The following is a 27,106-nucleotide window of genomic DNA, read 5'->3' as shown; positions in this document are numbered from 1 at the left end:
TATATGCAGCCACTAACGACGCCAGCCGATACGCCTTGTCTTTCTTCGCGGTCATTTAACATTAGCTTCCCCTCTGTAAACTTATCGCCTTTGTATTTCTCCTTCGACGAAAATTAGGATACGCATGTATGATTTGGGACGTGCATCAGCCATTCTTTCCAAAGCCCTTGATTCGGCACAGAATCGCGCAGAAAGGTTTACTTACTCCTGCTGCAAGCTACTACACTAGAGTATCTAATCTTATCAAGCTAATCTGCCTACTCTTGTTCTCCGGCGTAAAATTTCGATACTTCGTCTTTTGCATAAGTTCTATCATTAATAGCTATCTAACTCTAATACTTTCCTGCCCACCTAACTTCGCAACGTGTAAGCCACATGAAAAACATTTATCCGCCGCATGCCCGCACTATTGCGAATATGTTTTCATTTTTCATCTAGGCGTTGATGGATTGCAAAGGTCTTCCCACGGAAGCCGTGCTTCATTCCAATCCTCTTAATTTCAAGACTGATTTCGCAAAAATCATCTACTGATGTATTAACGCTATCCCTCACCCGATTCCTGGGGCCTTTCAGGCGTAATTTAAAGTAAATGAATATGACCAAATGCAACGGAGGACCCTGTACTCCAGTAGCGTGAGGTTTTTCGCCACCTTACGCTTTTACTGTAAGAAAAGTAGCAAATGCAAAGAGCAAAGACACAACGACGAGTTGGACCGAGGCACTGCACCGTTCGTTTCTCGCTCTTTGCCGACACCGTTGGCTGTCGCTGTCATTCTGTTTGCCGCATACATATTAAATGGCTTGTCGCTGCTTGTTCCCGCTTTTCGTGAGAGCGTGCGAGTCCAAAGCATTACCGTTTTTTTTTTCTGCAACGAGTACTTTGTGTTTGATTCCGCAGCTATCAATTGCAGGCGCGTTCATTCTACGTAGGCGCACACAAATCAGGGCCGGCAGAAGAGGCAATCTCTGCTCGCACGCGAAGGCAGCAACAATCGATTCAGCTGGCGCCTTCAATTAACACATTGGCCGAAAGCGGGCGAAGCAAACGAGCCTCTCTGTTTCTTGGCCTTGCGTTCTCTCTGTCGCGCGAACAGCCGGGGCTGCTCGAAATCGCCTCCCGTTCAGCGCAGGCACACACCGCGCGCCGGAGACGTCCAAGAATTTTTCCCCCACGAACGCCTGCCCGTCCCGGACGACCCAAATGAATCTTCCCCTCCATTTGCCGGCGCGAAACGCGGCAAGAAGCAATTTAAACTGAGCGGCCTGGCGCTCGAATGGGATCGGCTCTTCCTGGAAATGAGCACCCTTTCTACGAGGCGTTGAATGCGCAGAGGCGGAGCGCGCATGCGCACCACCGACACCATCTCCGCGGGGAGGACGACAAGGGTCAGGGGGGTACAACGTCGATACCAAACGCCAAAGCCAGAATACTTGAGTGCACCTCGAGATAGAATGCCAGCTGCTTACTTTTGCGACACGTGTCTGAGCTATTAGCACGGGTGGCAGCTGTAAAAACCATCGCGCTCCCTCCGCCCGTCCATGTTGCAGATGCTAATTAGCTGACTGAAAGTTCGATAATATTGGTTATTAACGCGATAGCGTTAAGGGTCCCGTTCTCCAGAAAATCCGATGTTGGCGTAGTGAGCAAAAAAAAAAAAAAATCACGAGCATGGCTCTGACAGGTGGTGCCCAGAGAGTAACCTAAGAGGCAGGTGAGCCACCTAGGTCACGTGACCTTCCGGCGTCATCACAACCTGCCCACCGGATAGTGAGCAAGCTGCCCACCGTGACAGTTAATGATTGGTCGCTCGGGATGAGCAACCTGGGTCGCACAGGGCCCACCGGTGGCAGCACCTGTCATCGCAGGGCAGTGGCGCATCGCTTAACCGCTGCACCACTGCGCCAGGAGTGAGGACTCCCAGGGAAGATTGAATGTAAAGTAGAGAATCACCTTCTGCATATAGTTTCAGTTCTGGCGCGACGTCTCGCCTTACACCGCGACGTTGCGCTTTAGTGGGAAAAAACCGTGTTGTGTGTGCCTTGATTCGCTGGGTGCTGTCTGGCAGCCTTGCGGGCAGTGATGAATTTCACCATGTCGATACGCGGAAGACAGAGCTGCTGCCGCGTGTTCAAGATCAGTAGCGTAAACAGCCCACTGCAACGACGAGCAGTGTGTGGCAAAATGAATACTGGCATTAAGCTCACAGAAATGACACCGACTGTATTCACTCTTGCGTTGCTCCTCGCCACACGGGACATCAAAGTCAAACCTACGGCTTTGGATCGTTCGCTTTTTTTTTTTTCGATGATATGGAATAAAAACCCTTCTCAAAGCTCGGCACTTGGACTCGTTGCTTCAACTTCGCCTGAAAACGGCGCTGTCTTGAAGAGAAGACATACGCGCCGTCCTTCAGTGGTGCGTGACGTGTTTCTCAACTGTTCACAATTTATCAGGGCACAGCCTTCGTGGCCGGTTCGCCGACCTTGTATCCACGTAAATCTCTCATATACTCTGAGCCAGATCAAACTCGGCAAACCTCCTAAATAGTCTGACCCCACAGCGCGTTTACGAGCACATGTTCAGACATCTCACCTGTGCAACGATGTCTGACGCACCCACAGAGAAAAAAGAAAATGCAGGATTGTGAATTATCAATATCCTCATTTTTATCTTTTATTTTCTTTTTTAGTTTTGGCGCATACACCAGCAGCAACGAGATCGTCATTTAAATGTGCCTGAGAATCGCAGTAAGCATCGACGTACGCTCGCCATTCACTCTTCGCAGACCGTCGTCAATTAATGTCTATAGATAGATTCAGCCTCTGCGGAGCCTTTGGTTCTGCGTTTCGACGGTCGCGTAGTTTCCGCTGCGCTTCTGCCACGGCTGAAGGGAGCTCGGGACGCGGGCGTTTACTAATTGTCGTTGTCCACGAATGCTATTGAATTCCCGATGCTACGGTGTCCACATAGGTAGGTGCCGACCGGCACGGCACACAGCGATGATACAAATGGCGCGGCTGTTCTCTGTCCGGCTCTCAATGGAGGGAGGGGTCGCGTGCCAATTGTAGCGATTGCATTCAGTAATCTTGGCTGAAAACTTTCTTTTTTGCGCTTTTTTCGGCGCGAAAATGGACAAACGACACCGCAGCTACGTCCTCTGCTGTGGTGCACAGGCAAGTATTGTGCATGCAGCAGCGAAAACTGGCCACTTTTCGTTTATTTTTGGAATTTCTGGCTTGTGCGTTGTGTTCTCTGTGTTGTGTATTGTGCGTTCTAGCTGTGTTTTGTTGAGTATTATGTAGTCAGTTCTCGTGTGATTTCCTCCCTTATGTCAAAAGGAGTAGGCGGCACAAACCTCGCCTAACATATCCATGTAAATAATAACAAAAGATGCCACTTGCTTTGCGCCCGACTGTAAGTCTGGCCACAAATCTGCGAGCAAGAGACCGGAAGTTCTGCTGTTTCCTGTTTCGCGGGATCCTGACTTAGAAGCTCCCTACCGCGCCTACAGTCGTTTGCGAACGCCACTTCGAGGCGCAGTTCATCGAACGGGGATACACATATGTCTCGCAAAAGGTAACGTTGTTCGCCCCACGCACGTTTTCTGGTACTTGCAAAGCATTGTCTAAACACGGCGACAAGTGCAGAGTTATAGCTACCGGGGCATTTTCAATACTACAGGCACTGTAAGAAAAGTATGCTCTTTTTTCCCTGCCTAATTTCCATGCTTCCAGCCTCATTTTCAGTCGGTTCATTTCAGTGTTCAGAATTATTTCAAATAATGCACGGACTTGAAGTAAAAGGGTTTTGAATGATAATGATGATTATGAAAATTAACAACAAAGTACTGTGCATGAAAGGCACAAAAGGAAGGATCAGCACCAGCGTCCCTCCCCTCTCCTGCGACAACAGCACTGTTAATTCATTCGTACAGGAAAAAAAAAACTGTGCAAGCGATATGTTTTCTGACAGCAGCACCAAGAAGCATTGCACTCTGTCAGTTCTTTCGATTTAATTTTTACGTGCCGATGTGCGCGTCGATCGCTACGTGCTGAGACAAGCCGGCTCTTCTGCGCCCGCTCGTCCCGCGTCAGCGCCGACACTTCCTGAGCCCCCTGGAGCGATCGAGCGGCTGCAGCCACCCCGGCTCCGCGTTTTAGCCTTTACTCCTGGTGCCGCCCTGCGCCGGCGCCTGCAAACGCATTCCTCGTGCCGTGTCACTCTCCCCGTCAGTGCGCGGCCGAATCGAGCGACTCGTCGCGCACAAAGCAGAGCACCGGAACTCTCTGGCGACTTTCGCTTCTTCTCTGGTTTTGCTCCCGAAACAAGCAGCCTGGATGTCGCCATGGGAAACAAAAATGTTTTACAATGAAAGCTGTTTGATGTATTGAAGTATTTCTAGCAGCAGGTGAACGTTGCGGGTGCTGTAGCATGTCGGAACGGAAAACTTCGGCGGCCGGCTGCTGTGGGGCAGTGCTGCGCAGTTGCCACTCTTTGCTCCAGGAAAAGGCGAAAAGGTCGGGGAGCTTTTGACAGCGCCATTTGTATCGGGTCAAGTAAGTTTTGCGGCGTGTATCCAGTCGTCGTCCTACCGGTAGTCGTAAGCCTGTGGAAAGTGAAAACTCAGTCGAGGGTGCGCGAGAGCTCACCGATTGTTCCGTGATGTTTTTCTCTGAACTCTCCGGCTCCGGACGGTCGCCTGCCCATGCAGTTTCTGCCTGCCATTGGCCCCCTCACACGCGCGTGCACCCCACCTCCCACCGAGGAAAAAAAAGTTTCGGAGGCCTGGTACCACTTAATGAGCTCGTCGATCCCGACAAGCGGTTGCAAAGTTCGTGCCCGTCTCCAGGTTTGCGGGGAACGGCTTTCCGCTGGTTGTTGACGGATGGGCGACACTGCCGTAGTTATCCCGAAAACAAAGCCCGCGGGGAGCGTCTGCTGTACGCGGTGCAGGCGGACAGGTTCCCGACGGCTGGGGAAGCCAGTGAAGTCAAACCCAGATGCGGGAAAAGTGACTCGGCGCAAAAGAAATTGCTAGCTGGAGAGCTTTTGGGCAAGTCACTGCGCGCAGACGTGCTGTACGGGAGTCAGCGGAGGAAAGCGATCGGCTCGCGAAGAACTGCTCTCCTCAGTCGCCGTGACTCTGCGGTCCCGAAGAGACCAACGCGCGCTCAAAGCTCATAGCACCGTCCCTGCAGCGAACAACCAGCAGTAAGCCTCCGCTCACGAACTCTTCTCAGCTGGTGTTTTCTCATGTATCGTCTTGTCTTCTTTCCTTGCTGGCATAACCCTTTCTAAACTTTTGCCTTCTTTCTTCTCATTTAAGTCTGCAATTACTTCTCTTGCATGTCATGCCGCGTATCCATGGTTTCTGTCCGTATGCGTTACTTTGAGAAACGAAGTTGTGTCAAGCGCACCGCTTCCGCGTTGGCATGACGGTGCACTCAGCCTTCGCTGTGCGCGTTTCCCTCATTGCGCCTTGTTAAGCTTCCAGTGCGCTGGAAAAAATACCACTGGGCGTGTGCCCCTTCTTATGGCCTGTACCAACGCGCTGTTTCTTTATCATGTTCAGAAGTATACACTAGCTAGCCTAGACACGGTACTACCACATTCGTAAAGTGTGCCCTTAATGTGCCTAATTACCTGAAGCGGCGTTTGGCCACAGACTGTCAGCATTTGTTGGATGGATGTTTCGAAGAGGAGCTAGTGACATATACGGAACAACGGGTGACCTGAAGCGTGGGCAATAAAACCAGAATGATCGTACATGGTGGTGGTCGTGATCCGAGATCAATCGCGTTCCTGTCGCGTGCATTCCCTTTTCGCCGAGCTAATGAGAGCGACTTCAATATCGATGACGTTTGACGTACGCGTGCACTACGTCACGCACCGGCGGTGAAGGTGACATTGAAGACAAAGATGCGGACCTAGGCAGAGATAGCTAGACGAAGCTTTTATACGAACCACAAATTGCGCTTTAAACAGGTTATACATTCGGGAGACCTCAGTCTTGTTCTCACTGCTGTTCGATGCGGGTGGTCTTGGTCGCGTGTTTTTCTTGCGATGAAAGCGTGTGCGAAGAGTGAACATACTCACCCGTGCCTCCGGCACTGAATATGGCTGAGATGCCGCCACTTTTGCGTGGCAGCACTGCGCCGTCTTCACCGCAACTGACTCCTTCATGTAATGAGGTGCAGTAAACGGAAGCACAGGCTGTCGACGTGAGGACATGGAGTCGCCAACTTTTGGAGGGTAGCAAAGCCAGGGGCTATCGTCATCACCTTTACTGAACATGGAAAGTCGTTTGCCACTCTCAAGGATGGCTGAATTCGAGAAATAGCGGTGACCGGGTCAGCAGGCGGGTGTGTGAGGCACATTACGCGTAACCGCTCCTAGGCTTCATCAGCGCCTAATTAGTTCATCATGGGAAAATTATTGAGAAGACGTATACGAGAAAGGTACCGTGCTTGCGAAACTCCCTTCTTCCCTAAGGTTCGAATTAGCAGGCGCCGCAGTTAACTTGCCCAAGCTGCGCTGCATGCAATAGCGATGGAGCGCAGGGAGACTCGTTTGCCCCGGCGGGCTGTTCAGCGGTTGTTGTTTCGCAGGCAAGCATCGCCACGACGGTAGTGAAGAGCTGAGTGACATGGCTCAAAATGCCTCCCGATGTGGGCGGCACCTGAAGATGCGGCAGGGTGACTGCCGTGATTGAACAGTACCAAGCTGCTTTGAATCCCCGCTTCAGTGACTCTGGGATTAAGAAGCTTAAGTATAGTCTGTTTCTTGTCTTTGTAATTTAGGATCTCTTTGAATGAAAATCCATAGAAACCTGTTCTGTAGAGTTTTCCTCCGGGCTTATCTCTACCTCGTCTCGCACGGCAGCAATTCTTCGACCCAGGACCTTAGGACTTCGGCCTGCCACGTGAAGACCCAGCCGGGCTATCCGAGGGTCGCACTTCTATAGCACCATACTCTCTACTGCCTCGACTTCTACAGTTCGAGACTAGAACGCGCGAGTGTTACCGTCGCCGATGGGAATGCTTCCTACCATTGGTTGCAGCTTGCGCGAAGCTCCTCCGAACTAGCCCGAGCTTACCCCTGTTACTCCGTTGCTTCACAAAAGACAAGAAAGGGTTGGTGAGTCTGGAGTAGTACTTTCGCAATAAGAAATGGGACGTCCGAAGATACGAAGCGAGTGCCACACGTGAAGAGGCCAGTATGCATTGACGCAGAGGCGGAGTCATTGAGCGCGTCGCCTTGCGAGAAGCTAAAGTGAACTTTCCCGCTACACTGCCTCGAGCACGGGGTGGCTGCTAATTGATGACGTTCATGCACCGGGAGGGGGGCGGGGAAGGCGGAGAACACTTATTCTCATGCGCACGTGCGAAACATTCCCATTCGACGCGCCCGCCTTCCCGCAATCGAATTGCGTTGGATATTTTTACTGGAACCGAAGATACACAATTTCGCTTTACCACATGACGCCCCTTCCAAATCGATCAATTTCGGCGACAGGCTGGATTCGGACCTGCCGCCGCCGCCCTCGCGTCGATTGCCTGGCGCGCCGGTTCTCGCTTATCGGTTGGCGTCGATGCGATTTGGAGGCGGAACGACGCGCGGCACAGCCGTGAGACGGCGTCACTCCGCACGTCGAGCATCACGGAGGCTGTCTGGCGACACATTCCTGGGCCGAGAGACACGGCTCGGAGCGGTCGGAAGGCGCTCTCTGCAGGCCGGAAGACACGAGCCGGTCTATAACCGGAAGCGATCGACCCCGCACAGGGGCCTTGCCGGTCTTTGGCGCTGGGATTTCCCAGCGCGATTCATGTGCTATTCGTACGCGCTCTTGGCGCATCCGCAGCATGTGCGCGCAAGTGCGCTCTCGCAACATCCCTTCCCATGACTAGCATGCCGCTCGTCCCCGGTGCCCTTGGGAAGGAGTGTGTGTGTCTGTTTGCGCGTCGGGTGCGAGACCCAACAGACGGTGAAGCGGCGTTGGCGTGCCTTGCGAGTGGCGGCGCGCCCGTCGCACGCTCTGTCGCGCGCCGCGGGGCAGAGCGGCGCGTAAACGTTGGAGCTACGCAGCAGGCACGCCACGGCCACAGCCCGGAGCTGTGCCGCATGTCCACATCCGGCCCGAGACGCTGACACCGCGTGAGTTTTCCCCGAGAGGGCTGGACGCGCCCAGCACGCGAGAACAGCGCCCGCAGGGTGTTTGTAGCCGCGGCGTGTCGCGCTATTTTCTCCACTGGGTGAACTTTTTTTTTCCATCACTGGAAAGCGTTTTGGTTTTTGTTTTTTTTTCTTCTTCGCCCGGCACTGTTCGTCGCAGGAGGCACGACAAGCCGCACCGCCGTTGCCCCGCTGGTGCATGCACCGTACTAGGGAGTAACGTAAAAGTTACAGTGCTAAATGTTGACAGCACAAGGCCATAGACGGTTTGCATAGAGGCGGAGCCGCACGCAGGGGGCCACTGCGGTGCTTTCTTTGTTGGCGCTAACGCACAGTTTGTTGATGACGCTGAGTATAGCGCTCGCTTTTGTAGAAATTGCTCCGTATAACTTGGAGAGTGCGTTGATCTGCTTCTAGGTTCACTTGCTTTTTGGAGTCCATTTTGGAACATCTGCTCTTGACAGGCGACAGCCGCTCTGCTCGTCCCCTTTGATTCAGATATTATTGCTACCTTCAGTGGATAATCCAGCGGTAGACGGAGCTTCAGTGATGCTGCAGTTAGTCGTGTAGTGCGTGCTAACGCTGTTGCAAAATTGTGAAGGCCACTGCTCAGGCCTAGCGCGTAATTTCTTGCACTTGTTTATTGCTTTGTTCAGCCGCGGTACGAATGACGAAGCGTGCTACGAGCTTACTCTTAATCTAACCATAGGCCGTTCTTTTTATTCTATAAACTGCGTTGTACTCGACGCCAGACATCACATGTGCAGTTGGGTATATATATTTTCTGGAATAAAAAAATTCAAGAACGAAATTAATTGTACGCACAGTACACAAATCCCACAGGATCCTGCGTAGGGCTTACGCCGCCGTCAAGGGCTGAAAACTGGTGGCAGGGGCACCCAAATGGCTCGCGCTGTTTTAAAGACTGTCCTGCGCGTCTCCATCATTGAAGCCTTGATTTGAAGAGCTCTGCTCTGGATCTGTTTAGAAGTGCTCCCGTGGCGATCGTTCCAAAGTCCAGGAGCTGATCGAGCCAAGCCACGCCCCATCCCTGACGTCGTCCAGTCCTTGCCAGGTGACGAGAATGCCCTACAGTTTGTAGAAGATTTTCGTATCAGTACCTCATACAAATTTTTGAGACTTGTCTATTCCGCAGTGCACACATCTGGTCGTTCAAGCTCCTGCATTTATTACTAACCATGGCACGAAATGGCAGACTGCAAGAAAGTTCGCCTCTGCCTGTTGGAATTCTCTTGCGGAAAGGCTCCGGATGCTTTCATGTGGAGGCGTGCCTTCTGGACTGTCTTGAAGGATGAACGAAGGATTACCTAGCTTTCTCGTTTCTCTTCGAACGATGCACGTTTTTTTTTTTTGCACAGTGTTGTTGTTTAGGGAAAAGAACGCCAATTTGATCTGTATTCCTTCCTTTTCCTTCATAAAACGCTTCTTTTTTTCGCCAATGTCTTCTCATCTTTTGTTTTATTTCGGCGCCGGTTTTCGTTCCCCCTAGTTCTTAGATACGTGATATAAACAGTTGCTCGAATGAAGGTCGGCTCTATTTAGGTGTTGCAGCGGAAGAGAGGTTCCATGCTGAACAGATGCTGGCGCTTGCCATGGCTCGTTGCTCGCAAGAAGCGAGCCACAGTGTGACTGCTTTTTTTTTTTATTGCCGGGCCGCTTGTTTTTCCCGGTACCATTCATTACTCGTCCGCATTATCCGACGGCACGCTTCCCATTGTCCTTTGCTATTTTAGTGGGACGGCACACAGCTGCTTTGTCTGTGTGCGCGTTTCATGCTTTCTTTGTTCTTTGTTCTTTGTATTTTGCTCTTGCTAACTATGCGTTCTAGTGCCGACAGCCATTTATCGGGTATTAAATCCAGAGATGAAACTTTAACTCGTTCTCGAAGATCCACACGAGTGAGCCGAATTAAAGTCATTGAAATAAAACAGAGGAGTACGCTGGAAAGGGAGAAATATATGTTGACAGATGCATTAATAAAATATCAGGAGAGGATGAACAGTGTGTTTTTTTTTTAATGAAATTTATCTCGACGGACTGAGAGTGGGCTTCTTGTCCTCTTTCTGTTTATTGCCGCTGGAAGCCGAGATTTGTTCCTTCGATACATTGAACCTGAAACGCGGGCTTGGCTTTATTTGGCGTTTCGCCTCGTGGATTTGGTCCTTCACTTTGAGGCAATAAGTACAGCCAGCATTCTTTACGTGTCAAGCCCTCGGCACCGCAGCTTCATCTGATCTAACTTTGCAGAGGTCAACATATTGAGCTCTTCAAGACAGCGGTGGTCGTTACTATAAAAGCGTATGGTTGTAGCCCTTGGAAACGGAAGAAAAAAAATCAAAGCATGCTAAATGGATAGGCCCATATAGTTCCGCACAGTTATAGCTGCTGCTGATAAGTAGACGCCGAAAATAAAAATTGGGAAATTCTCTCTTACAAGCACGGCGCTCTTGTTGGTAAAGCACCCGATGTGGTGTAATTAATCACGCTACATTCCCACATCAGCCGAGTGTCGAAAGTAGTCAACGAGAAACTTTGCGGTCCATTCGGGAGCTTCTCGAACAGTTTCATCTAAAGCTGCTCGGAATTTCTCTGCTGCAACTGAGCTGCAACGTTTTCGTGTAGAATTCTATCATCAATTTCGCGCGAAAAGCCCGGCGTTCCCTTTCGAGGGAGCCCCGTCTCGCCCTCGGGGCTGCACATTCGGGGTGGTGGGCGTGCACGACGTGTGCGCGACGAAGTTCAGCGCGTTTCCGTCTCACGCCAGACCGCCTTGCTTCGGCCGAGGCGTGAAATTGACCGTCGCCCCCAACCGAGGTCTCGTGCAGAACGCCGGGCGTACCAGAAGGGGCCGCCAACTTGTCTCGCACACGGACGAGGAGAGAGCAGATTCGGACTGAGACGCTGGCTATAGGCCGCGCTATGACAGAGACCGCGTCAAAACATGGCTGCGTCGTTCGTTCATACCAGAGAAGAGTTACGCCTTTCCTCCTTACTAGAACACGTGCTGGTCTGCTATCTGCGGCCGATTTTTACAATTCGGTCTTTGACGGCGCGTGTACCGACTGCGCGTCCCTCGTTTTGTCCTCGGTCAAACTGCGTTCCAGCGCTGCTTCCTGTGTGGAAGCCTCGAAACTGGATATAGTATAACGGCGCCGGCAGCGTGCGCATGCGGATGTTTGTATGCTCGCCTGTGAGCCAGCCGGTGGCCCTCGCTGTTTTGAACATCCTGCTATACGGAGGACCGTTAGCGCGCACCTGCGCTGCTTGAAAGCTGCAGATGACGGTGCACTTGTGCTGGTGCGTCACTCTTATTTTATTGTTTCTTCTCGCCTGACGTACGAAGAATTTCAGGGTCAGTTAAAAACAGCTTGCGTTTAGCGGTCGTATTATCCGCGGGCATTATTTTAGCATGCTTTCACGACGGCGCGCCTGCAGGCTCGCCATGACGAAGAGGGGATGGTACTACGTGCAGCTACTATTCGAGTGCACGTGACGGGAACGTTTATTTGTTTAGTGGGAAGAAAAACGCCCACGAGAACAGCAATCACCACCGCTGGTCCCAGCCTTCTCTCCCAGATATCGCCCGGAAACAGCACGTTTAGTCTGGCTCCCCGACCGACCGACCGACCGATTGATTGATTGATTGATTGATTGATTGATTGATTGATTGATTGATTGATTGAAAACATTCATTGAGCAAAAGAGAGCGCTTGACGAGCCGGTAGTTAGCATTCTTATTTCAGAACGCCGGTGGCTGCCGCTGCCGCCTTGATCACTCAGTCAATGAGCTTGCGCTGATCCTTCGGATCATTGCTGGACAGTGCTGACTCCAGCCCCATGAGATGTGGAAGAGTGTTGGGAGGTTGCCGCACCAGCGGCATGTACTGGGTATTGGTTAGGGAAAAATCAATTGTATGATTATAGGTTGGGACATGAAATCCGTCGCCAAAACATGGCCTCTTCCATGAGGAGGTTTTTATATGAGGAGGGTATCCTCCTGTTTAGTGTGAGGGTTTCTAGGCGGTCTCCATAGTTTGGGGATGAGGGCTGTGGGACGGGGAATGTGGTCAGTTTGGTTGGCTAGTGCTCTAGCTAGACCGTTGGCCGCCTCGTTTCCCTCTTGGCCCTATCTGTCCCTCTCTCCAGGAGTCCCTTTCCCTCTCTGTCCAGGAGTCCCTTTCCCTCTCTGTCCAGGAGTCCCTTTCCCTCTCTGTCCAGGAGTCCAGATGACTTGATGCTTTTGATAAAGCGGAGGGAAGTACCCCAACTCTAAAGAGCAGGGCTGCGGCCACTTTCGGGATTCTGCCGTTTTTAAAGTCTCGGCAGGCTTTCGTAAAGTCTGGTACGGATAAGAATCTTCCGGTCGCTTCCCAATGGGTGACGGCGAGGGCGATAGCTGCTGTTTCTGCCGGGTGAGCGTTGCAGCTGCTAAAGGTGCGCAGGCTATCGGCTGGTTTAGGTGGTCAAGAACCACCACCACTGTCTTGTCGTTTTCCGAATAGACAGAGGCGTCCACGCAGATCTCATCCGGGTCCATAATGTTAAAACAGCGCTAAGCAACAAGGACGAAGAAAGAAGGGAACACACACAAAGCGCCTTTGTGTGTGTTCCCTTCTTTCTTCGTCCTTGTTGCTTAGCGCTGTTTTAACATTATGGAGCATTTCCAACTCGCCCCATCTGCCGTTCTTCTACAGTTCAGCCGGGTCGTTTTTAAGGTGCCTTCTTAGTCGTGCCACTCTGGCTTCACGTCTTCCCCCGTTAGCTTCCTTATGCATGTGTTTGGGGAATGGGGCCACCCTGCTTCTGCTCCTGATGAGTGAGGGAAGACCTCCCAGCCATTATTTTTGGTCCGCAGTTGAGCCGGTTCGCTAGGATGGTGCGCGCAGTTTTGGTGTTTTGAAGTCGGGCCTCCTGAAATGCTAGCAGGGCTACCTTTATCTCGTCGGAGGTGTTGGTATATTCTAAGCATTCTAGCCACTCGTCAGCGGTGTGGAGAGGTAGCTCGATCGCTGTTTTGTGTGCGCATCTCAGGATGCTCTCCGCCTGGTTTTGCTCCATTTTATTTAGCCTGTGTAAGCTATCCTACTGACGGTAAGCGCTTGAACGAGATGGAGTGTGCCTTCTTCGCTCATCCACTTCCTCCTCCTAGTGTTGCGCCCGATCATCTGTGTGATCTGCTGGGTGGTTGCCCATAGAGTGTCCAGGTATCTGTGACATTCCGTGTGTGATACGAGGATCCACGTTCGACGGCGCGGCGTAGACGGGGAACCGTGACAGCGGCATCATCAATTGCCCAGCCATGCTCTTTGAGTGACGACCGGAAAAACCGGTCCCGCCGCCGCCCCGGGGAAACAGGCTTTGTCCTCCCCAATTTCCGGTTGCATTCCAGGACAGGGGAGCTGTCAGCGGGCCAGAGCGCGCCGTACCACAGCCGACGCTATGCGAAACCGCGAAGACGACATTCTTTCCCTCCCCCCCTTTGTCGTGGGCTATCGCCGGGAAGGCACCCACAGCTTCCCAGAAGGGCCGCGACGGACACCTGTCATGGCGGACAGGCAGTACTCGCCAAGAATGTGGAAAGACAGGCGCTAGTGAATTAGCTCCGAAGAGAGAGCCTGTGTATACTCTCACTTGAGAGAGAGTGGTGGCGTTTTTGTTGTTTATTTAGTTTGTATTGTTAACAGACTCTGGGGTCGAGGCTAAGCCCAGCCCAAGGGGTGGTCCCCATCTCGCATGTTATTTTGGATTGGAGAATTGATGCTTTGGGCGGGCCACTGGAAATGACCGCCCTTAGTCCTTTGTTAATCAAGTGCTTAAAAGCGCATGTAAACGGATGCAGTTCAGTCTGAGCTGGGGCTCCATGCTTGGCATGTGATGTGATGCTGCTTAGGCACTGGCCTGCCCGGTCGATGAGTGAAGTGGTGCAAAGTTTGTTCTTTTGTAGATTCAGTTCTGCTTTTTCCAGTTTGGCTCTCTGTATATGTATGGTGTAAAATTGTGCTCTGCTGTCATCATCTACAAGCTCGCCTCCTGTTCATCTTCCGGGCCGGGCGACACTGGAGGAAGGGTTTGTGAACCATCCTCGAAGAAACGGACGACTATTGAAATTCTACTGCAAGCACGCTCAGGACGACATCGTTCGCCAAGAGGGCCTTCAGCGCCGAAGCCCGTCGGCGTGCAGCTTCTGCCAGCAACCGCTCGAGCCCAACTCCGGAGCCACTCCATCGCCCCCATGAAGTCGTCGGCACGTAAGCTCGGACGCCCCAGCCTCTGATGTATAATCTTCATCATGTGTAATTATTGAATATACCTGTTTGTTTAAACTGAGCCATACGGTGTCTCTTTGCCTCTCCGTCCCGTGTGGACCTGCGCATTATGGGGGTCATCACACTGGTGTCAGAAGTGGGGTCTCAAAAGCAAATGTCCTCTGAATGCTGTGACATTCATGACTTCAAAATTGTAATCAAAAGGGAATCACGGGACTGATTGTGGGACTTTTACCCCCATTTGAGAGGCTTGAGGCACTGGAGGGCTTGAAAAAAAAAAATGACTGTATCTGAGGGAGCTCCCACTCCACAGCCGTCGCTCGGAGAAAGCATGCTGGCATTAGGAAGCGTCATTCCGACGTTTACGGGAGATAAGACAGGGGTTCCAATCTGCGATTTCTTTTCCATGCTAGAAGAGATTGGGAAAATGGGGGGATGGTCCGATGCTCAAATGCTGGGAATGGCGAGGTGTAAGATGGCAGGAGCTGCTCATGATTTTGCATGGCGAGACGAAAAAGTAAAATCCACAAAATCATTTGCGGAATTTAAGAAGCTCGCGTTTGAGCATTTTGACACTGAACCACGTCACGTGCGAGTACAAAGGTTCCGTGACGCCGGACAGATGGTAGGGGAGGACGTGCGAACGTTTGCGTCGCGGCTTCAGCGATTAGCGCGCGATACGTTAAGCAGGGAGGAGGAAGGAGACCAGCTTAAGAAGAAATACGCGGAGGATATACTTAAAGAGGAAATGACCGCTTTGTTCGTGGCTGGTCTGCAAGACCCCGTGCGCCGGTTCGTGCTCTCGCGCAAGCCGAGCAATTTCGACCAAGCCGTGGAGGCCGCATTGGATGAGGAACAAAATGAGGCGTTAACGACAGCCGCAGCGAGAGTACGCGTCATAGAGAGAGCGGTGCTCAACCCTGAGGTTGCTCTCTTGACAGAGCGGTTAGATCGCTTAGAACAGCTGCTATCTCAGCAGGTACAATGCCAGGTTGAAGCGCGCGCTCAACAGCGCCCATTCGCTGGAAACCGGAGACCGCCACAAAGCTACAGGCGCGGTATGCGAGATTTTGAAGAAATCGTATGCTTCGCTTGCCAGGGTCGCGGACACATCGCCAGGTTCTGCCAAAACGTGCGCCGTGGGGAGCCACAAAGAGAAGCAGGCGAGACACGCCCTAAGCAAGCCTACAGCGGGGCTCCAGATACCGAGTCAAAAAACTAGTTAGTCCTCCCCAGCCTGAGGAGCGTGGGGAGGGAGCAGTAGATGATGAGGTGGTGGTAGTTTGTGTGGCCGACGAGGCATGCCCTGTTGTGCGTTGCAAGTTAAATGGTTGTTGTATGGAATTGTTGATAGATACGGGGTCAAAGGTGACATTGCTTAAGGAGAGCAGTTTTAACACGCTTCGAAGGAAGGGGGACCGCGAGGTGTTGGAAGCGTCTGGTGGTATGGCAACCAAATTTGTAGGCATAACGGGGGATCCTCTTGGCATAAGTGGACTCTACCGGTTACACTTCTCTCTCGGCGGAATTGCATTGGAGCACCCCTGCTACGTATGCCCGGACACGGTGTCTCTGCCAAACGGAGTGTCAGGTATATTAGGGCAGGATTTTTTGAGAAAAGGGAAGGTAGTAGTCTCATTCTCTGAGGAAGAGGTTAATGCGGGCGGCTCAAAAGTTCCGTTTTTGAACAGGAGAGGGGCTGAGATTCGCATTACCGATATTGACACCCGTCAAACAGTGGGATCATTGGAGAAGGTATATTCGCGGGTTGCCGTCCGGCTGGTCGAGGAGGCGGTCGTCCTTCCTTGGTCGGAGCACATTTTGTACGCGTTTGTGCCTTCAGATGTAGAGAGCGGCGCCGTGGGAGTGCTTGAGCCGGTCGACTCTCTCAGCAATGGCCTGAAGGCAGCCGCGTGCCTCGTGACAGTTAATGACGCCCACAGAGTGCCCCTACGGGTGGTTAACTGTAGCCAGCAGCCACTGAGCCTTCCCAAGAACAAAACATTGGCTTTCTTCACCTCTGCGATAGAGCAACGTGAGCCCACCGATACGGTACTCGCAACTGTAGAGCATGCTAGTCCTTCGGCTGCTCCAAAGGTGTCGTTCGATCTTTCTCACGTAAAATCCAGGGAGAGGGAGGCTCTGGCTGGTTTGCTGAACGACTACTCGGAGGTATTCGCCGCGTCCAACCTGGATTTGGGCTGCTGTGGCGTTATAAAGCACAGGATAGAAACCGGCACTTCATCGCCCGTTTACCAGCGTGCGTACAGGATTCCTTACTCCCAACGTGAGGAGATGGAGCGGCAGGTGCAGGACCTGATTGATCGCGGCATTGTCGAACACTCAAAGTCACCCTGGGGAGCACCAGCACTATTGGTGGAAAAGCCAGATGGCTCGTATCGATTGGTAGTGGACTACCGCAAACTAAATGCCGTAACTCGCATCGATCCATACCCCATCCCCAATATACAGGAGACGCTTTCTCAGCTGGGCTCTGCCAGGTACTTCACGGTAGTGGACATGGCGGCGGGATTCTGGCAGATAGCAATGGATCCGGCAGATGCCGAGAAAACGGCATTCAACACGCCCTCAGGGCACTATGAATGGAAAAGAATGCCGATGGGTCTGGCCAACAGCCCTGCTGTCTGGCAGAGAACCGCTGATGTTATCCTGGCAGGTCTTCTGGGGAGGCTGTGCTTCGTGTATATGGATGACATTATCATATACAGTGGCAGTTTTGATAACCATTTGCGCGATATTGAGCAGGTTTTGGTGCGACTAAGAGCAGCGGGTCTCAAACTGAAGCCCTCTAAGTGCCAATTCCTCAAAAACGAGGTGAAATACCTCGGGCACGTTGTTTCAGCTGACGGCGTGCGACCGGACCCTGAGAAACTAAGGTGTGTCTCGGATTTTCCATCCCCGACTAGCGTCCGCCAGGTCCGGCAGTTTCTCGGCCTGATCGGTTACTACCGAAGGCACATAGAGGAGTTCGCCAAGCTCGCTAAGCCGCTCACCGCCTTAACAGCCAAAAATGTCGCCTTTCGTTGGGACGAAAACGCGGAGAATGCTTTTGGGGCCCTGAAAAGGAAGCTAATGAGTGCACCGCTGTTACGCCACCCGGATTTTAGTTTGCCCTTCGTTATGGCCACAGATGCGTCAAAGTTCGCAGTTGGTGCCGTGCTATCTCAGGTTATCGAGGGCAAAGAACATCCCGTTGCTTTTGCTAGCCGACAGTTGAGCCCCACAGAGCAAAAGTACGGAGCTACGGAAAGGGAGTGCCTCGCCGTTGTCTGGGCAGTAAAGCACTTCAGATGCTACCTTTACGGCCGCAAATTCAAGCTAGTCACAGACTGCCATCCTCTGAAATGGGTGATGAGTGTCAGGGACCCTAGCTCGCGACTCGCTAGATGGAATCTACACCTGCAGGAATACTGCTTTGAAGTTGAGCACAAGTCAGGAAAGACACATCTGAACGCTGATGCACTCAGCCGCACAGCTGCCGTGGCAGCTATAGAAGAGTTTGTCCCCGTAGTCGACCCCGCCGAATTACGCACAGAGCAGTGCAAAGATCCTGACCTGAAGCGAATAATCGAAAGCTTAGAGGGCGCACCGTCTCATCCCGAACAGCTAGGTTATTTCATTGACAAAGACGGCACCCTGTGTCGGCGCACGAGGCCAACCAGGAAAGGGAGACCAGAGAAAACCGCTTGGGAGAGAGTCGTCATACCTCGGTCGTGGACAGAAAGGGTTCTTCGCGCTCGCGCGTTTCACGATGCGCCATGCGCCGGTCATTTTGGCGTAGCGAAGACACGCAGGCGTGTGGAGCGTTTGTACTTTTGGAGTGGCATGCGACAGGATGTTAGAGACTACTGTGCGAAGTGTCATTCCTGTCTCGAAAGAAAAAACACCCAAGGGACGAAGACCAGCTCCAATTCAGCCGTTCCCTGAGGTTTCGGCTCCCTTCGAGCGGACAGGTATGGACATAATGGGCCCATTGCCCACGACCACTTCCGGAAACAAGTACATTTTAGTATTTGTCGACCACCTTTCAAAATACGCGGAAGCGGTAGCACTCCCAGATCAGAAGGCAGACACGGTTGCAAGAGCATTTGTCGAACAGATCGTGCTCCGACATGGACCCCCGAGGCAACTCTTGACAGATCGGGGAACGAACTTCGTGTCGCAGCTAATGAGGAGAGTTTGCGAGCTGCTTAAGATCGCTAAGAAGCAGACAACACCGTACCATCCGGCTTGCAACGGCGCGGTGGAGCGACTGAACCAAACCGTGGCCGGGTTCCTGTCGCATTTTGTTTCGCGCGACCAGCGGGACTGGGACTTGTGGCTCCCGTATGCAATGTTTGCCTACAATTCCGCAGCACACGAGAGCACGGGCGAATCGCCATTCTTTCTTCTCTACGGCCGAGACCCGGATCAGCCTAGTGAAGTGCCAGAGGGCCCCCGTCGTGTCCCATACGCTTCACTGGACGACTATAAGGTTGAGCTAGAATCGCGCTTGCAAGTGGCGAGGGACATCGCAAAGGAGTCCTTAAAGAAAGCGGCGAAGCGCAGGAAGGAGGTGCACGATCGCAGTGCTAGAGACGCGCCGTTTGATGTGGGGGACAGCGTGTACATTGAAAACTGCCAAAGGCAGATTGGGCTAGCTCGTAAGTTCCAGACGAAGTGGAGAGGACCGTGTGAGGTTGTCGAGAAGCTTTCTCCGGTAAACTTCAGAGTCCGAGACGTGAACCGGCGTTTGATAAGGATACACGCAAATCGCCTCAAGTCGGCACCGGTTCAGTATTCACGAAATGAGGAAAGGGAAAGCGCGGATTTTGATGGGGACAGAAGTGAAGCGGAGCGCGCAGATAGTTCGCAAGAAACGCCCTCTCCTGCATTTGTTCGGCAGGCGCCCGAGGTGACGGCCGGAATGCCACCGGATTTACTTCATGCATTGCTAGAAGAAGAAGCGCGCGAGGTTGCCGCGCAGATAACGCCAGGAGAGGCTCCTGCCACGAGCCCTCGCAAGTCCCAAAGCAGACAAAGGGGCACAGACTTATTTAGTATGACTCATGAAGGCCGATATCCGCTGCGAAATCGGAAAGCTAAGTCGGACTAATGGCGTAAACAGAGCGGAGTTGTGAACTGGTTAGAATTGTGTAATGCCGCAGCTCATAACATTGCTATGTGCTTATGTGTTAAGTTATCGGAGTTGGTAGTTAAACCTTTCTGTCATTAAGTAACACCTGCACAGGAGAGCATGCGGAGCGCATGCAGAACCTGCCCTACTTCCTTTCGTTATCTATATTTTTGTCTGTGCCGTGATCGTGCTAGAAGTGGGAGCTCCTTTGTAACTGTGGTAAATTTATTTTCGTCCAGTTTGGACTAGAAAGGAGAGGCTTGGGTGCTGAGTTTCATGTTTATCTGTAAAAGAAGATCAGTGCTGCCCCTGGAGACGCCAGTATTGACAGCGGAGGCATATGGTGTTGTGCAGTGGTGTTGAGTGCAGCGAAAAGTGTTTTGTCGGACGCACTGTGCGAGGCGATTCAGAAAGACAAGGGGAGCTGCGTGGACTCAAATGTTCGGAGAACATTCTTCTGGAGGGTGAGCGAGTGTGACATTCCGTGTGTGATACGAGGATCCACGTTCGACGGCGCGGCGTAGACGGGGAACCGTGACAGCGGCATCATCAATTGCCCAGCCATGCTCTTTGAGTGACGACCGGAAAAACCGGTCCCGCCGCCGCCCCGGGGAAACAGGCTTTGTCCTCCCCAATTTCCGGTTGCATTCCAGGACAGGGGAGCTGTCAGCGGGCCAGAGCGCGCCGTACCACAGCCGACGCTATGCGAAACCGCGAAGACGACATTCTTTCCCTCCCCCCCTTTGTCGTGGGCTATCGCCGGGAAGGCACCCACAGCTTCCCAGAAGGGCCGCGACGGACACCTGTCATGGCGGACAGGCAGTACTCGCCAAGAATGTGGAAAGACAGGCGCTAGTGAATTAGCTCCGAAGAGAGAGCCTGTGTATACTCTCACTTGAGAGAGAGTGGTGGCGTTTTTGTTGTTTATTTAGTTTGTATTGTTAACAGACTCTGGGGTCGAGGCTAAGCCCAGCCCAAGGGGTGGTCCCCATCTCGCATGTTATTTTGGATTGGAGAATTGATGCTTTGGGCGGGCCACTGGAAATGACCGCCCTTAGTCCTTTGTTAATCAAGTGCTTAAAAGCGCATGTAAACGGATGCAGTTCAGTCTGAGCTGGGGCTCCATGCTTGGCATGTGATGTGATGCTGCTTAGGCACTGGCCTGCCCGGTCGATGAGTGAAGTGGTGCAAAGTTTGTTCTTTTGTAGATTCAGTTCTGCTTTTTCCAGTTTGGCTCTCTGTATATGTATGGTGTAAAATTGTGCTCTGCTGTCATCATCTACAAGCTCGCCTCCTGTTCATCTTCCGGGCCGGGCGACACTGGAGGAAGGGTTTGTGAACCATCCTCGAAGAAACGGACGACTATTGAAATTCTACTGCAAGCACGCTCAGGACGACATCGTTCGCCAAGAGGGCCTTCAGCGCCGAAGCCCGTCGGCGTGCAGCTTCTGCCAGCAACCGCTCGAGCCCAACTCCGGAGCCACTCCATCGCCCCCATGAAGTCGTCGGCACGTAAGCTCGGACGCCCCAGCCTCTGATGTATAATCTTCATCATGTGTAATTATTGAATATACCTGTTTGTTTAAACTGAGCCATACGGTGTCTCTTTGCCTCTCCGTCCCGTGTGGACCTGCGCATTATGGGGGTCATCACATATCTCTGGATCCATAGGCTTGGCATCCGTATCCTCGCGACATCCTGGATGCTCTGTCCTTCGAGATAGATTTCTGTCTGGCCGGGGCTGGCGTAGTGGTGTTTGTGGACTCGGATGACCGCCAATTTTTCTGGCGTGCACCGGAGTCCACTCCTTGCCGCGTACATCTCCACTTAGGAGGCTGGTTGCTGGAGGGCTTTCTCTTTTTGGGTCAGGGAGCCTCGGGTGGACCATATAGAGCTGTTGGAGTAAATGGTGAAGCCAATGTCTGATACTATTTGTAGTCCCCTGGCTAGTCCAGTCATCGCGATGTTAAAGAGTAGGGGTGGGGGGGTAGAGATGATGGAGCCTTTCGGAGTGCCTTTGTGGGGCATTTTAAGCTCTTCTGAGCACGTGGACTCCCAGCCCAATGATGGCTGTTTTGTAACGATAGCTACATTACGGTAGCATTTCGAGCCTTCAGCGTGGCGGCGCCGCCACGCTGTCAGGTGGTTGGTCACGTGGTGCGGAGCAGCTGCCGGCGGCGCGGCGCCGTGGCTGATCACGTGGTTGGTCACGTGACCAAGTTCCACTCGGCCAGCTGTAGCTATCGCGTCACTCCAGGTTTAACCAGAGCTAAACCACCGGTAATTTTTGTCAGAGAGAAATGCTTTGACGTAGTACAAGATGCGTTCTCTGCACCCCAGGGTGTTCAGTTCGGCGAGACTCGTTTCGTGTGCGACGTTATGAAAGGCCTTTTTGAATCGAGCGTGAGTAACTGTTTCATTCTCGGTCGACTCCTCAGCCGCGCCGTGAGAGAAGGGATGAAGGAGGAAGTGAAATGAGGGAGAGAAAGAAGCGCCGTGGTGCAGAGCCCTCGATTAATTTATACCACCAGGGTTTGTTTAGCGTGCACTGACACCGCAAAGTACATGGGCGCCATTTCCTTCATCGCAACAAATATATACCGCTGTCGAGAATCGATCCCGCGCCCTCGGGCTCTCTCCGCATCGTAATTTTCGCGTCCGGATTTCAGCTAGAGCCGTGGCTGAGATTGCTAATGCAACGGGTCATCAATCAAGCGGCACGGCTGGTTCGCAATAAGTTTCAAAGATAAGTTGCGTAATTTATCTCATTTTGAGAAGTGTTGCCTCGTTCTGATGCGTGTTACGGGATCCGCTGAAGTTGCCCTGCTCTGTGCCGAGCTAGCCACCGGAGGCACAGTGTGGCATCGGCTGTTTTGCGTATGCGAAAGCTGAACCGGCGCCAAACTTGGCGCTTCCCGAAAGGCGGCACGTGATCACTGCGGCGACGAACGTAAATCCCTGGGACAGCATGCGCGTATGGCCGTTTTTTTTTTTTTGCGCGCAGTTCATTGCTATGAAGAAAGGCATTCTAAGCTTGCAGGGCGAGATCTTCGTGGACACATATTTCAGCGTGCGCACTGCAGAGCACAGCTCGCTGACAATTAAGGTGCTACCTAATCAGCGTAATGATAAAGGCCGCACACGCTTCAACAAGCGCACATGGCCATGTGTAGCGTAGGATACATACATGACCGCAGCGGTGGCCTCGTGACTTAACATCCGCTTTGCATGCGGAAGGTTCGGGGTTCGATCCCCAGAGCCACCGGGTATCCACCTGTGATACAAAGGGTACAAGCTTAACCCTGACCTAGTGCTCAGCTTCTTTAGGTTGAAATGCTTGGGAAATGGTTTTTGGCTCCACGTTGAGTAGTCGAAAACGCCTTGTGAAATGGCGCTCTTTGGCCACAGATTCCCTTGCGCCATAAAAATACATAATCATCATCATCAGAATACATGCATGGCCAAGTAGGTGGGAGGATAGGCTATCGAAGTGAGCTTGGAAATATAAAAAGACGAGAAATAAGATAGCCTGCTGCTGCTGCTATGGGCGATCGGTAGGAATGCATTTCTGCAGCAGCTCCACCCAGCGTTTCGCACGCGTATCTGCAATTTTTTTTTTCCTTTCCGTTTGCCATCGCTGTCAGAGCTCCAAGAATTTCGCGCGTTCTCGAATTTCGTTTCTTCAACGGAGCTCTCTGGAAGCAAGGCCACCTGCCGCACGTGGTTGTCCGAGGCACGTTCCGTCTCGCGATCGTGCCGGCTCGAGCAGGCAGTGGGCCCCGTGCGCACGGCGAGGCGCGAACTGTGCAACACGCGCCAGCTACGTGGCCGCACAAGTCAGCGATCACTGGCGCGTCGACAGCGCAGCTGAACAAGAGGGTCTCCGGCAGCGATTTCAAGGTAGTTCTCAACTTGTGGCTCGGTTGGCGTTTCTCTAGCAGCGAGGCAGTTTAGGCACGCTAGCGCCAGCGACGACTTTATTCAGCTGGGTGGCTGTAAACGCGCTCGCAGTGTAGATGTGAACAAGCATCTGCCAGTTCTCTCGTGCTCGCGACCAGCTCACCCCCTTTCACGATGCTCATTGGCTGACGAAGCCTTGGAAGTGCGGTTCTTACTCATATAAGAAATCTGTGGCTAGTGCAGGAAATTTCGCGTAGGAGTGATTGTGCGGCTCTGAAATGCGATCGGAGTTGCGCCTGTCCTTGCGTCGACATGCGGGCGAACGCAGAGCACGAAGGCACGCGCGCGCTGCTTTCTCTTCTTCTTCCGAGCTGCAGTACGAAATGTACGGTACACCTTTCCAATTCTTTAGTCGCGAACGTCGACTATTCGCCTGCTCGGCGCTCTATGACGGAGCGAATCGGCGACAGCTGCTGCGTGCGCACGCGTGCCAGGGTGATCGTCGTCTCCTTGGGTATTCCTGAAGCTGCCCGCAGGCCCCGACTCTTTCTTTCGCGAATCCAAATTGCTTAGCATGTTCGGGACAAGCCAAGTGGCATTGGCTGCTATTTAGCGCTTCGAGTGAATCTCGCAAAGTCTGTTCTTGTTTTGTTTCCAGACGTTTACGGGGACGGTTCTGGCCCGCGTTTTTCATAATCGGGAGATAAAAACGCAGAGAAAAAGATTTAATCTCTAAATGGACGGAACTTAATGCTTGCGCTGATATATGGCCTTCGGCGGAGGGGACGCCAAACAGTGCAGTAAGGGAAGGGAGGAGTCGGGGGCTGCGCGTATGAACGGCCTATCAGATGTGCTTTGTGCACTTGCGGCAAATCTCTCCGTGTTTACCGATTCGTTCCGTCATAAGGCGCTGACCCAGCCAACAGTCGACGCTCGCATGATGTACCTAAAGAATTGTAGGGGCGTGTGTGCAGTACACCTGTCCCTTCGGCGCCGCGTAAGCACCTACGGGAACGCGCAGCCCCGCTCGAGACTGCACTGCGAATCTCGCCCTCTCCTCCGCCGTCTGCGCTTTGAATTTCCCCGTGGATTCTTCTGGCAGCCGCCGCGGTCGGGTTCCTTTTTTTTCTAAAAAAAAAAAGGAACCCGACCGCGGCGGCTGCGTTTTTATGGAGGCAAAACGCTAAGGCGCCCGTGAGCTGTGCGTTGTCAGTGCACGTTAAAGATCCCCAGGTGGTCGGAATTATTCCGGAGCCCTCCACTGCGGCACCTCTTCTTCCTTTCTTCTTTCACTCCCTCCTTTATCGCTTCCCTTACGTCGCGGTTCAGGTGTCCAACGATATATGAGACAGATACTGCGCCATTTCCTCCCCCCCCCCCCCAAAAAAAAAATATTCTTCTGGCGGGGATCGAGCCGCTGCTTCTCACATCGCTGCAGTGCGCCCGTCGTGTGAGCCAGAGCACTGTGTGGGCGGGGCTTCCCGCCTGCCCCGCAGTGCCCACATTCGCGTTCCTCTGGGGCGCTGCCCACCGAGCGGACTTCGTGAACGCGGCAGTCGTCGGCGGGAACGAGGAACCGGGCGTCGAAACTTCGTTACGAGAGCCCGTTGCGCATCCTCCAGCCCGTCCTGACCGTTAGCCGTCGAACAGCGTTAGCAAAGCGTATACGCATGCTTGTCTACGGTCTGCTAAAGCTGCCCGGTATTACTCGTTTATGCTAACCAACTCTGGCAAGCGCAATAATGGATTATCTAATCAGACATTGCTCTTGTAGTATCAACTTACGCAATAGGCTGCAACGACGATTAGTGCCATTGATGTCCTCGTTCGTGGAGTCGACGTGAATTACTTTTCGTCCGACGGCTGAGATCGCGCGAGAGTTGCTCATAACAGAATAACAGTCCTGATAGCGAACGCAAAGTTGGCGAAGGGAGAGTAGGAGACGGTGCTGCCGCGTTGCGGTATGCAGGAATCGAAGTGGAGAGAGAGAGAGAGAGAGAGAGAGAGAGAGAGAGAGAGAGAGAGAGAGAGAGAGAGAGAGAGAAAACAAACTTTATTGTTGGAGAGGAAGTGGGGCACGCCCCTGGGTCTCCGCACGACCCCACTGCACTCAAGTGTTTATGTCCCTAAGGTCCATAACGCTGGCACAATGCATGTGTTGCTCAAGCGGCGCTGCGACTGTTCCACTACGCATTCAAAAATTGCCGCCGATAGCCGCTTAGGTCGCGACAAAAGCGAGGCCGCATTCTGATTTATGTGGCTCAGTGGCTAAGGCGCTCGTCTACCGAGCCGGGAGCACCAGGGTTCGAACCCGACCGCGGCGGCCACGTTTCGATGGAGGAGAAACGCAAAAGGCGACCGTGTGCTGTGCGATGTCAGTGCACGTTAAAGGTCCCCAGGTGGTCGAAATCATTCCGGAGACCTCCACTTCGGCACTTCATTCTACCTTCCTTCCCTGAGTCCCTCCTTTATCCCTTCCCTTACGGCGTAGTTCAGGTGTCCGCCGAGATACGTGAGACGTTACTATGCAATTTCCTTTCCTCAAAAACAAATTTCCTTTTTTTTTTTCATTTTGAGGCGCGCATCTTACCGATAGCGTTCCTAGCTTTGGTGCGCCCTATATGGTATAGTCACGCAGACCAACGTGTACACGTTTGATCAGCGGTTCGTGTACACTCATGGGCATAAGTTTGCGGGATGCAGATTCGCGAAAAAAGAATGGCTGTGGTTTAGCTCTGGTTAACCCTAGTTGAATTGCGAAAGCTTCGTTTCCTCGGCACGTCGTCTACACAGCGTCTCATTCCGACGCTCTCGAGAACTCAAACCGGTCTCTTCCGCAGTTGAAGCGTCACTCCGGGACGTGGCACTTCTTCTAGCCGCATCTTCGTTACGAGGCTTCTTGAGTCGTGCGGCTCGTTCTTCTGGCGTCTCTTGAGTGCGTTGTCTCTTCCTCGCTTCGTTCTTTCGCTGTTGCCTCTCTTTCGCGCTCTTCATAACGACTACATTGGATTGGATTGAAAAACATTTATTGCGTCGAGAGCAGGTAGCAGGAGACATACTAGATGGCCGCTAGCCCATGGCTGGTGGCGACTTCATTGGCCCGCTCGATTGCCCGTACTTGAATCTTAGGGTCCGAGCTGACCAGCACGGCCTCCCACCGCTCGGGAGAAGGGAACTGACGCTTGTGACGCTTCTGACAGTTCTGACGCTTGTAGCTGCGTGAGTGTAATGTTGACCTGGGGCCGTAGTACATCCTGTAGCGATTCCTTTCCATTGTATTAGGTCATCAGTCATTGGTCCTGCTCCCACATCTGCTCTCTCGCGCTGCACTCCCTGACAAACGCTTCAAGCTGCGCCGCAAATACGCACTTCCTCCGAAAAGCCGGCCATTCCCACCGTAATGCGCTCTTATGCCTGACGTCGTACGTGTCACGATGACCTGTTCTTCAGCAAAGGTGCAGCTCCTCTGCAATACTTGCGATCACTGGCAGCGTTATCCGCCTCAGACGGCTTATTTTTAAAACTTGTCGTTTCGAAAGCCGCAATTAGTGAGATATTCTAGATGAACCATGTCTCGGCAGTTAAATGGCACCACTGTGTCCCTCTTGT

General features: G+C 52.6%; 1 protein-coding gene across 6 annotated transcripts in view; it reads left to right on the top strand.

Moving 5' to 3' along the window:
• The window catches only part of LOC144114141 (E3 ubiquitin-protein ligase MARCHF8-like), a 155,869-nt gene that overhangs the window by 117,269 nt on the left and 11,494 nt on the right, over positions 1-27,106 (top strand). Inside the window, exon 1 of one of the 6 annotated variants that reach the window (XM_077647658.1) lies at positions 8,007-8,155. The exons of the other annotated variants lie outside the window; for them this stretch is intronic. The gene's annotated coding sequence lies outside the window, so the exon portion shown is untranslated. Of the gene's footprint in view, positions 1-8,006; positions 8,156-27,106 lie in introns of those variants that run through there. 6 annotated transcript variants of the gene reach the window in all.

The sequence above is a fragment of the Amblyomma americanum genome, chromosome 1 (assembly GCF_052857255.1).
Source record: "Amblyomma americanum isolate KBUSLIRL-KWMA chromosome 1, ASM5285725v1, whole genome shotgun sequence".
Classification (NCBI taxonomy): domain Eukaryota; kingdom Metazoa; phylum Arthropoda; class Arachnida; order Ixodida; family Ixodidae; genus Amblyomma; species Amblyomma americanum.
The sequence above is the reverse complement of the archived record's forward strand: the minus strand, read 5'-3'. Positions and strand labels throughout refer to the sequence as shown.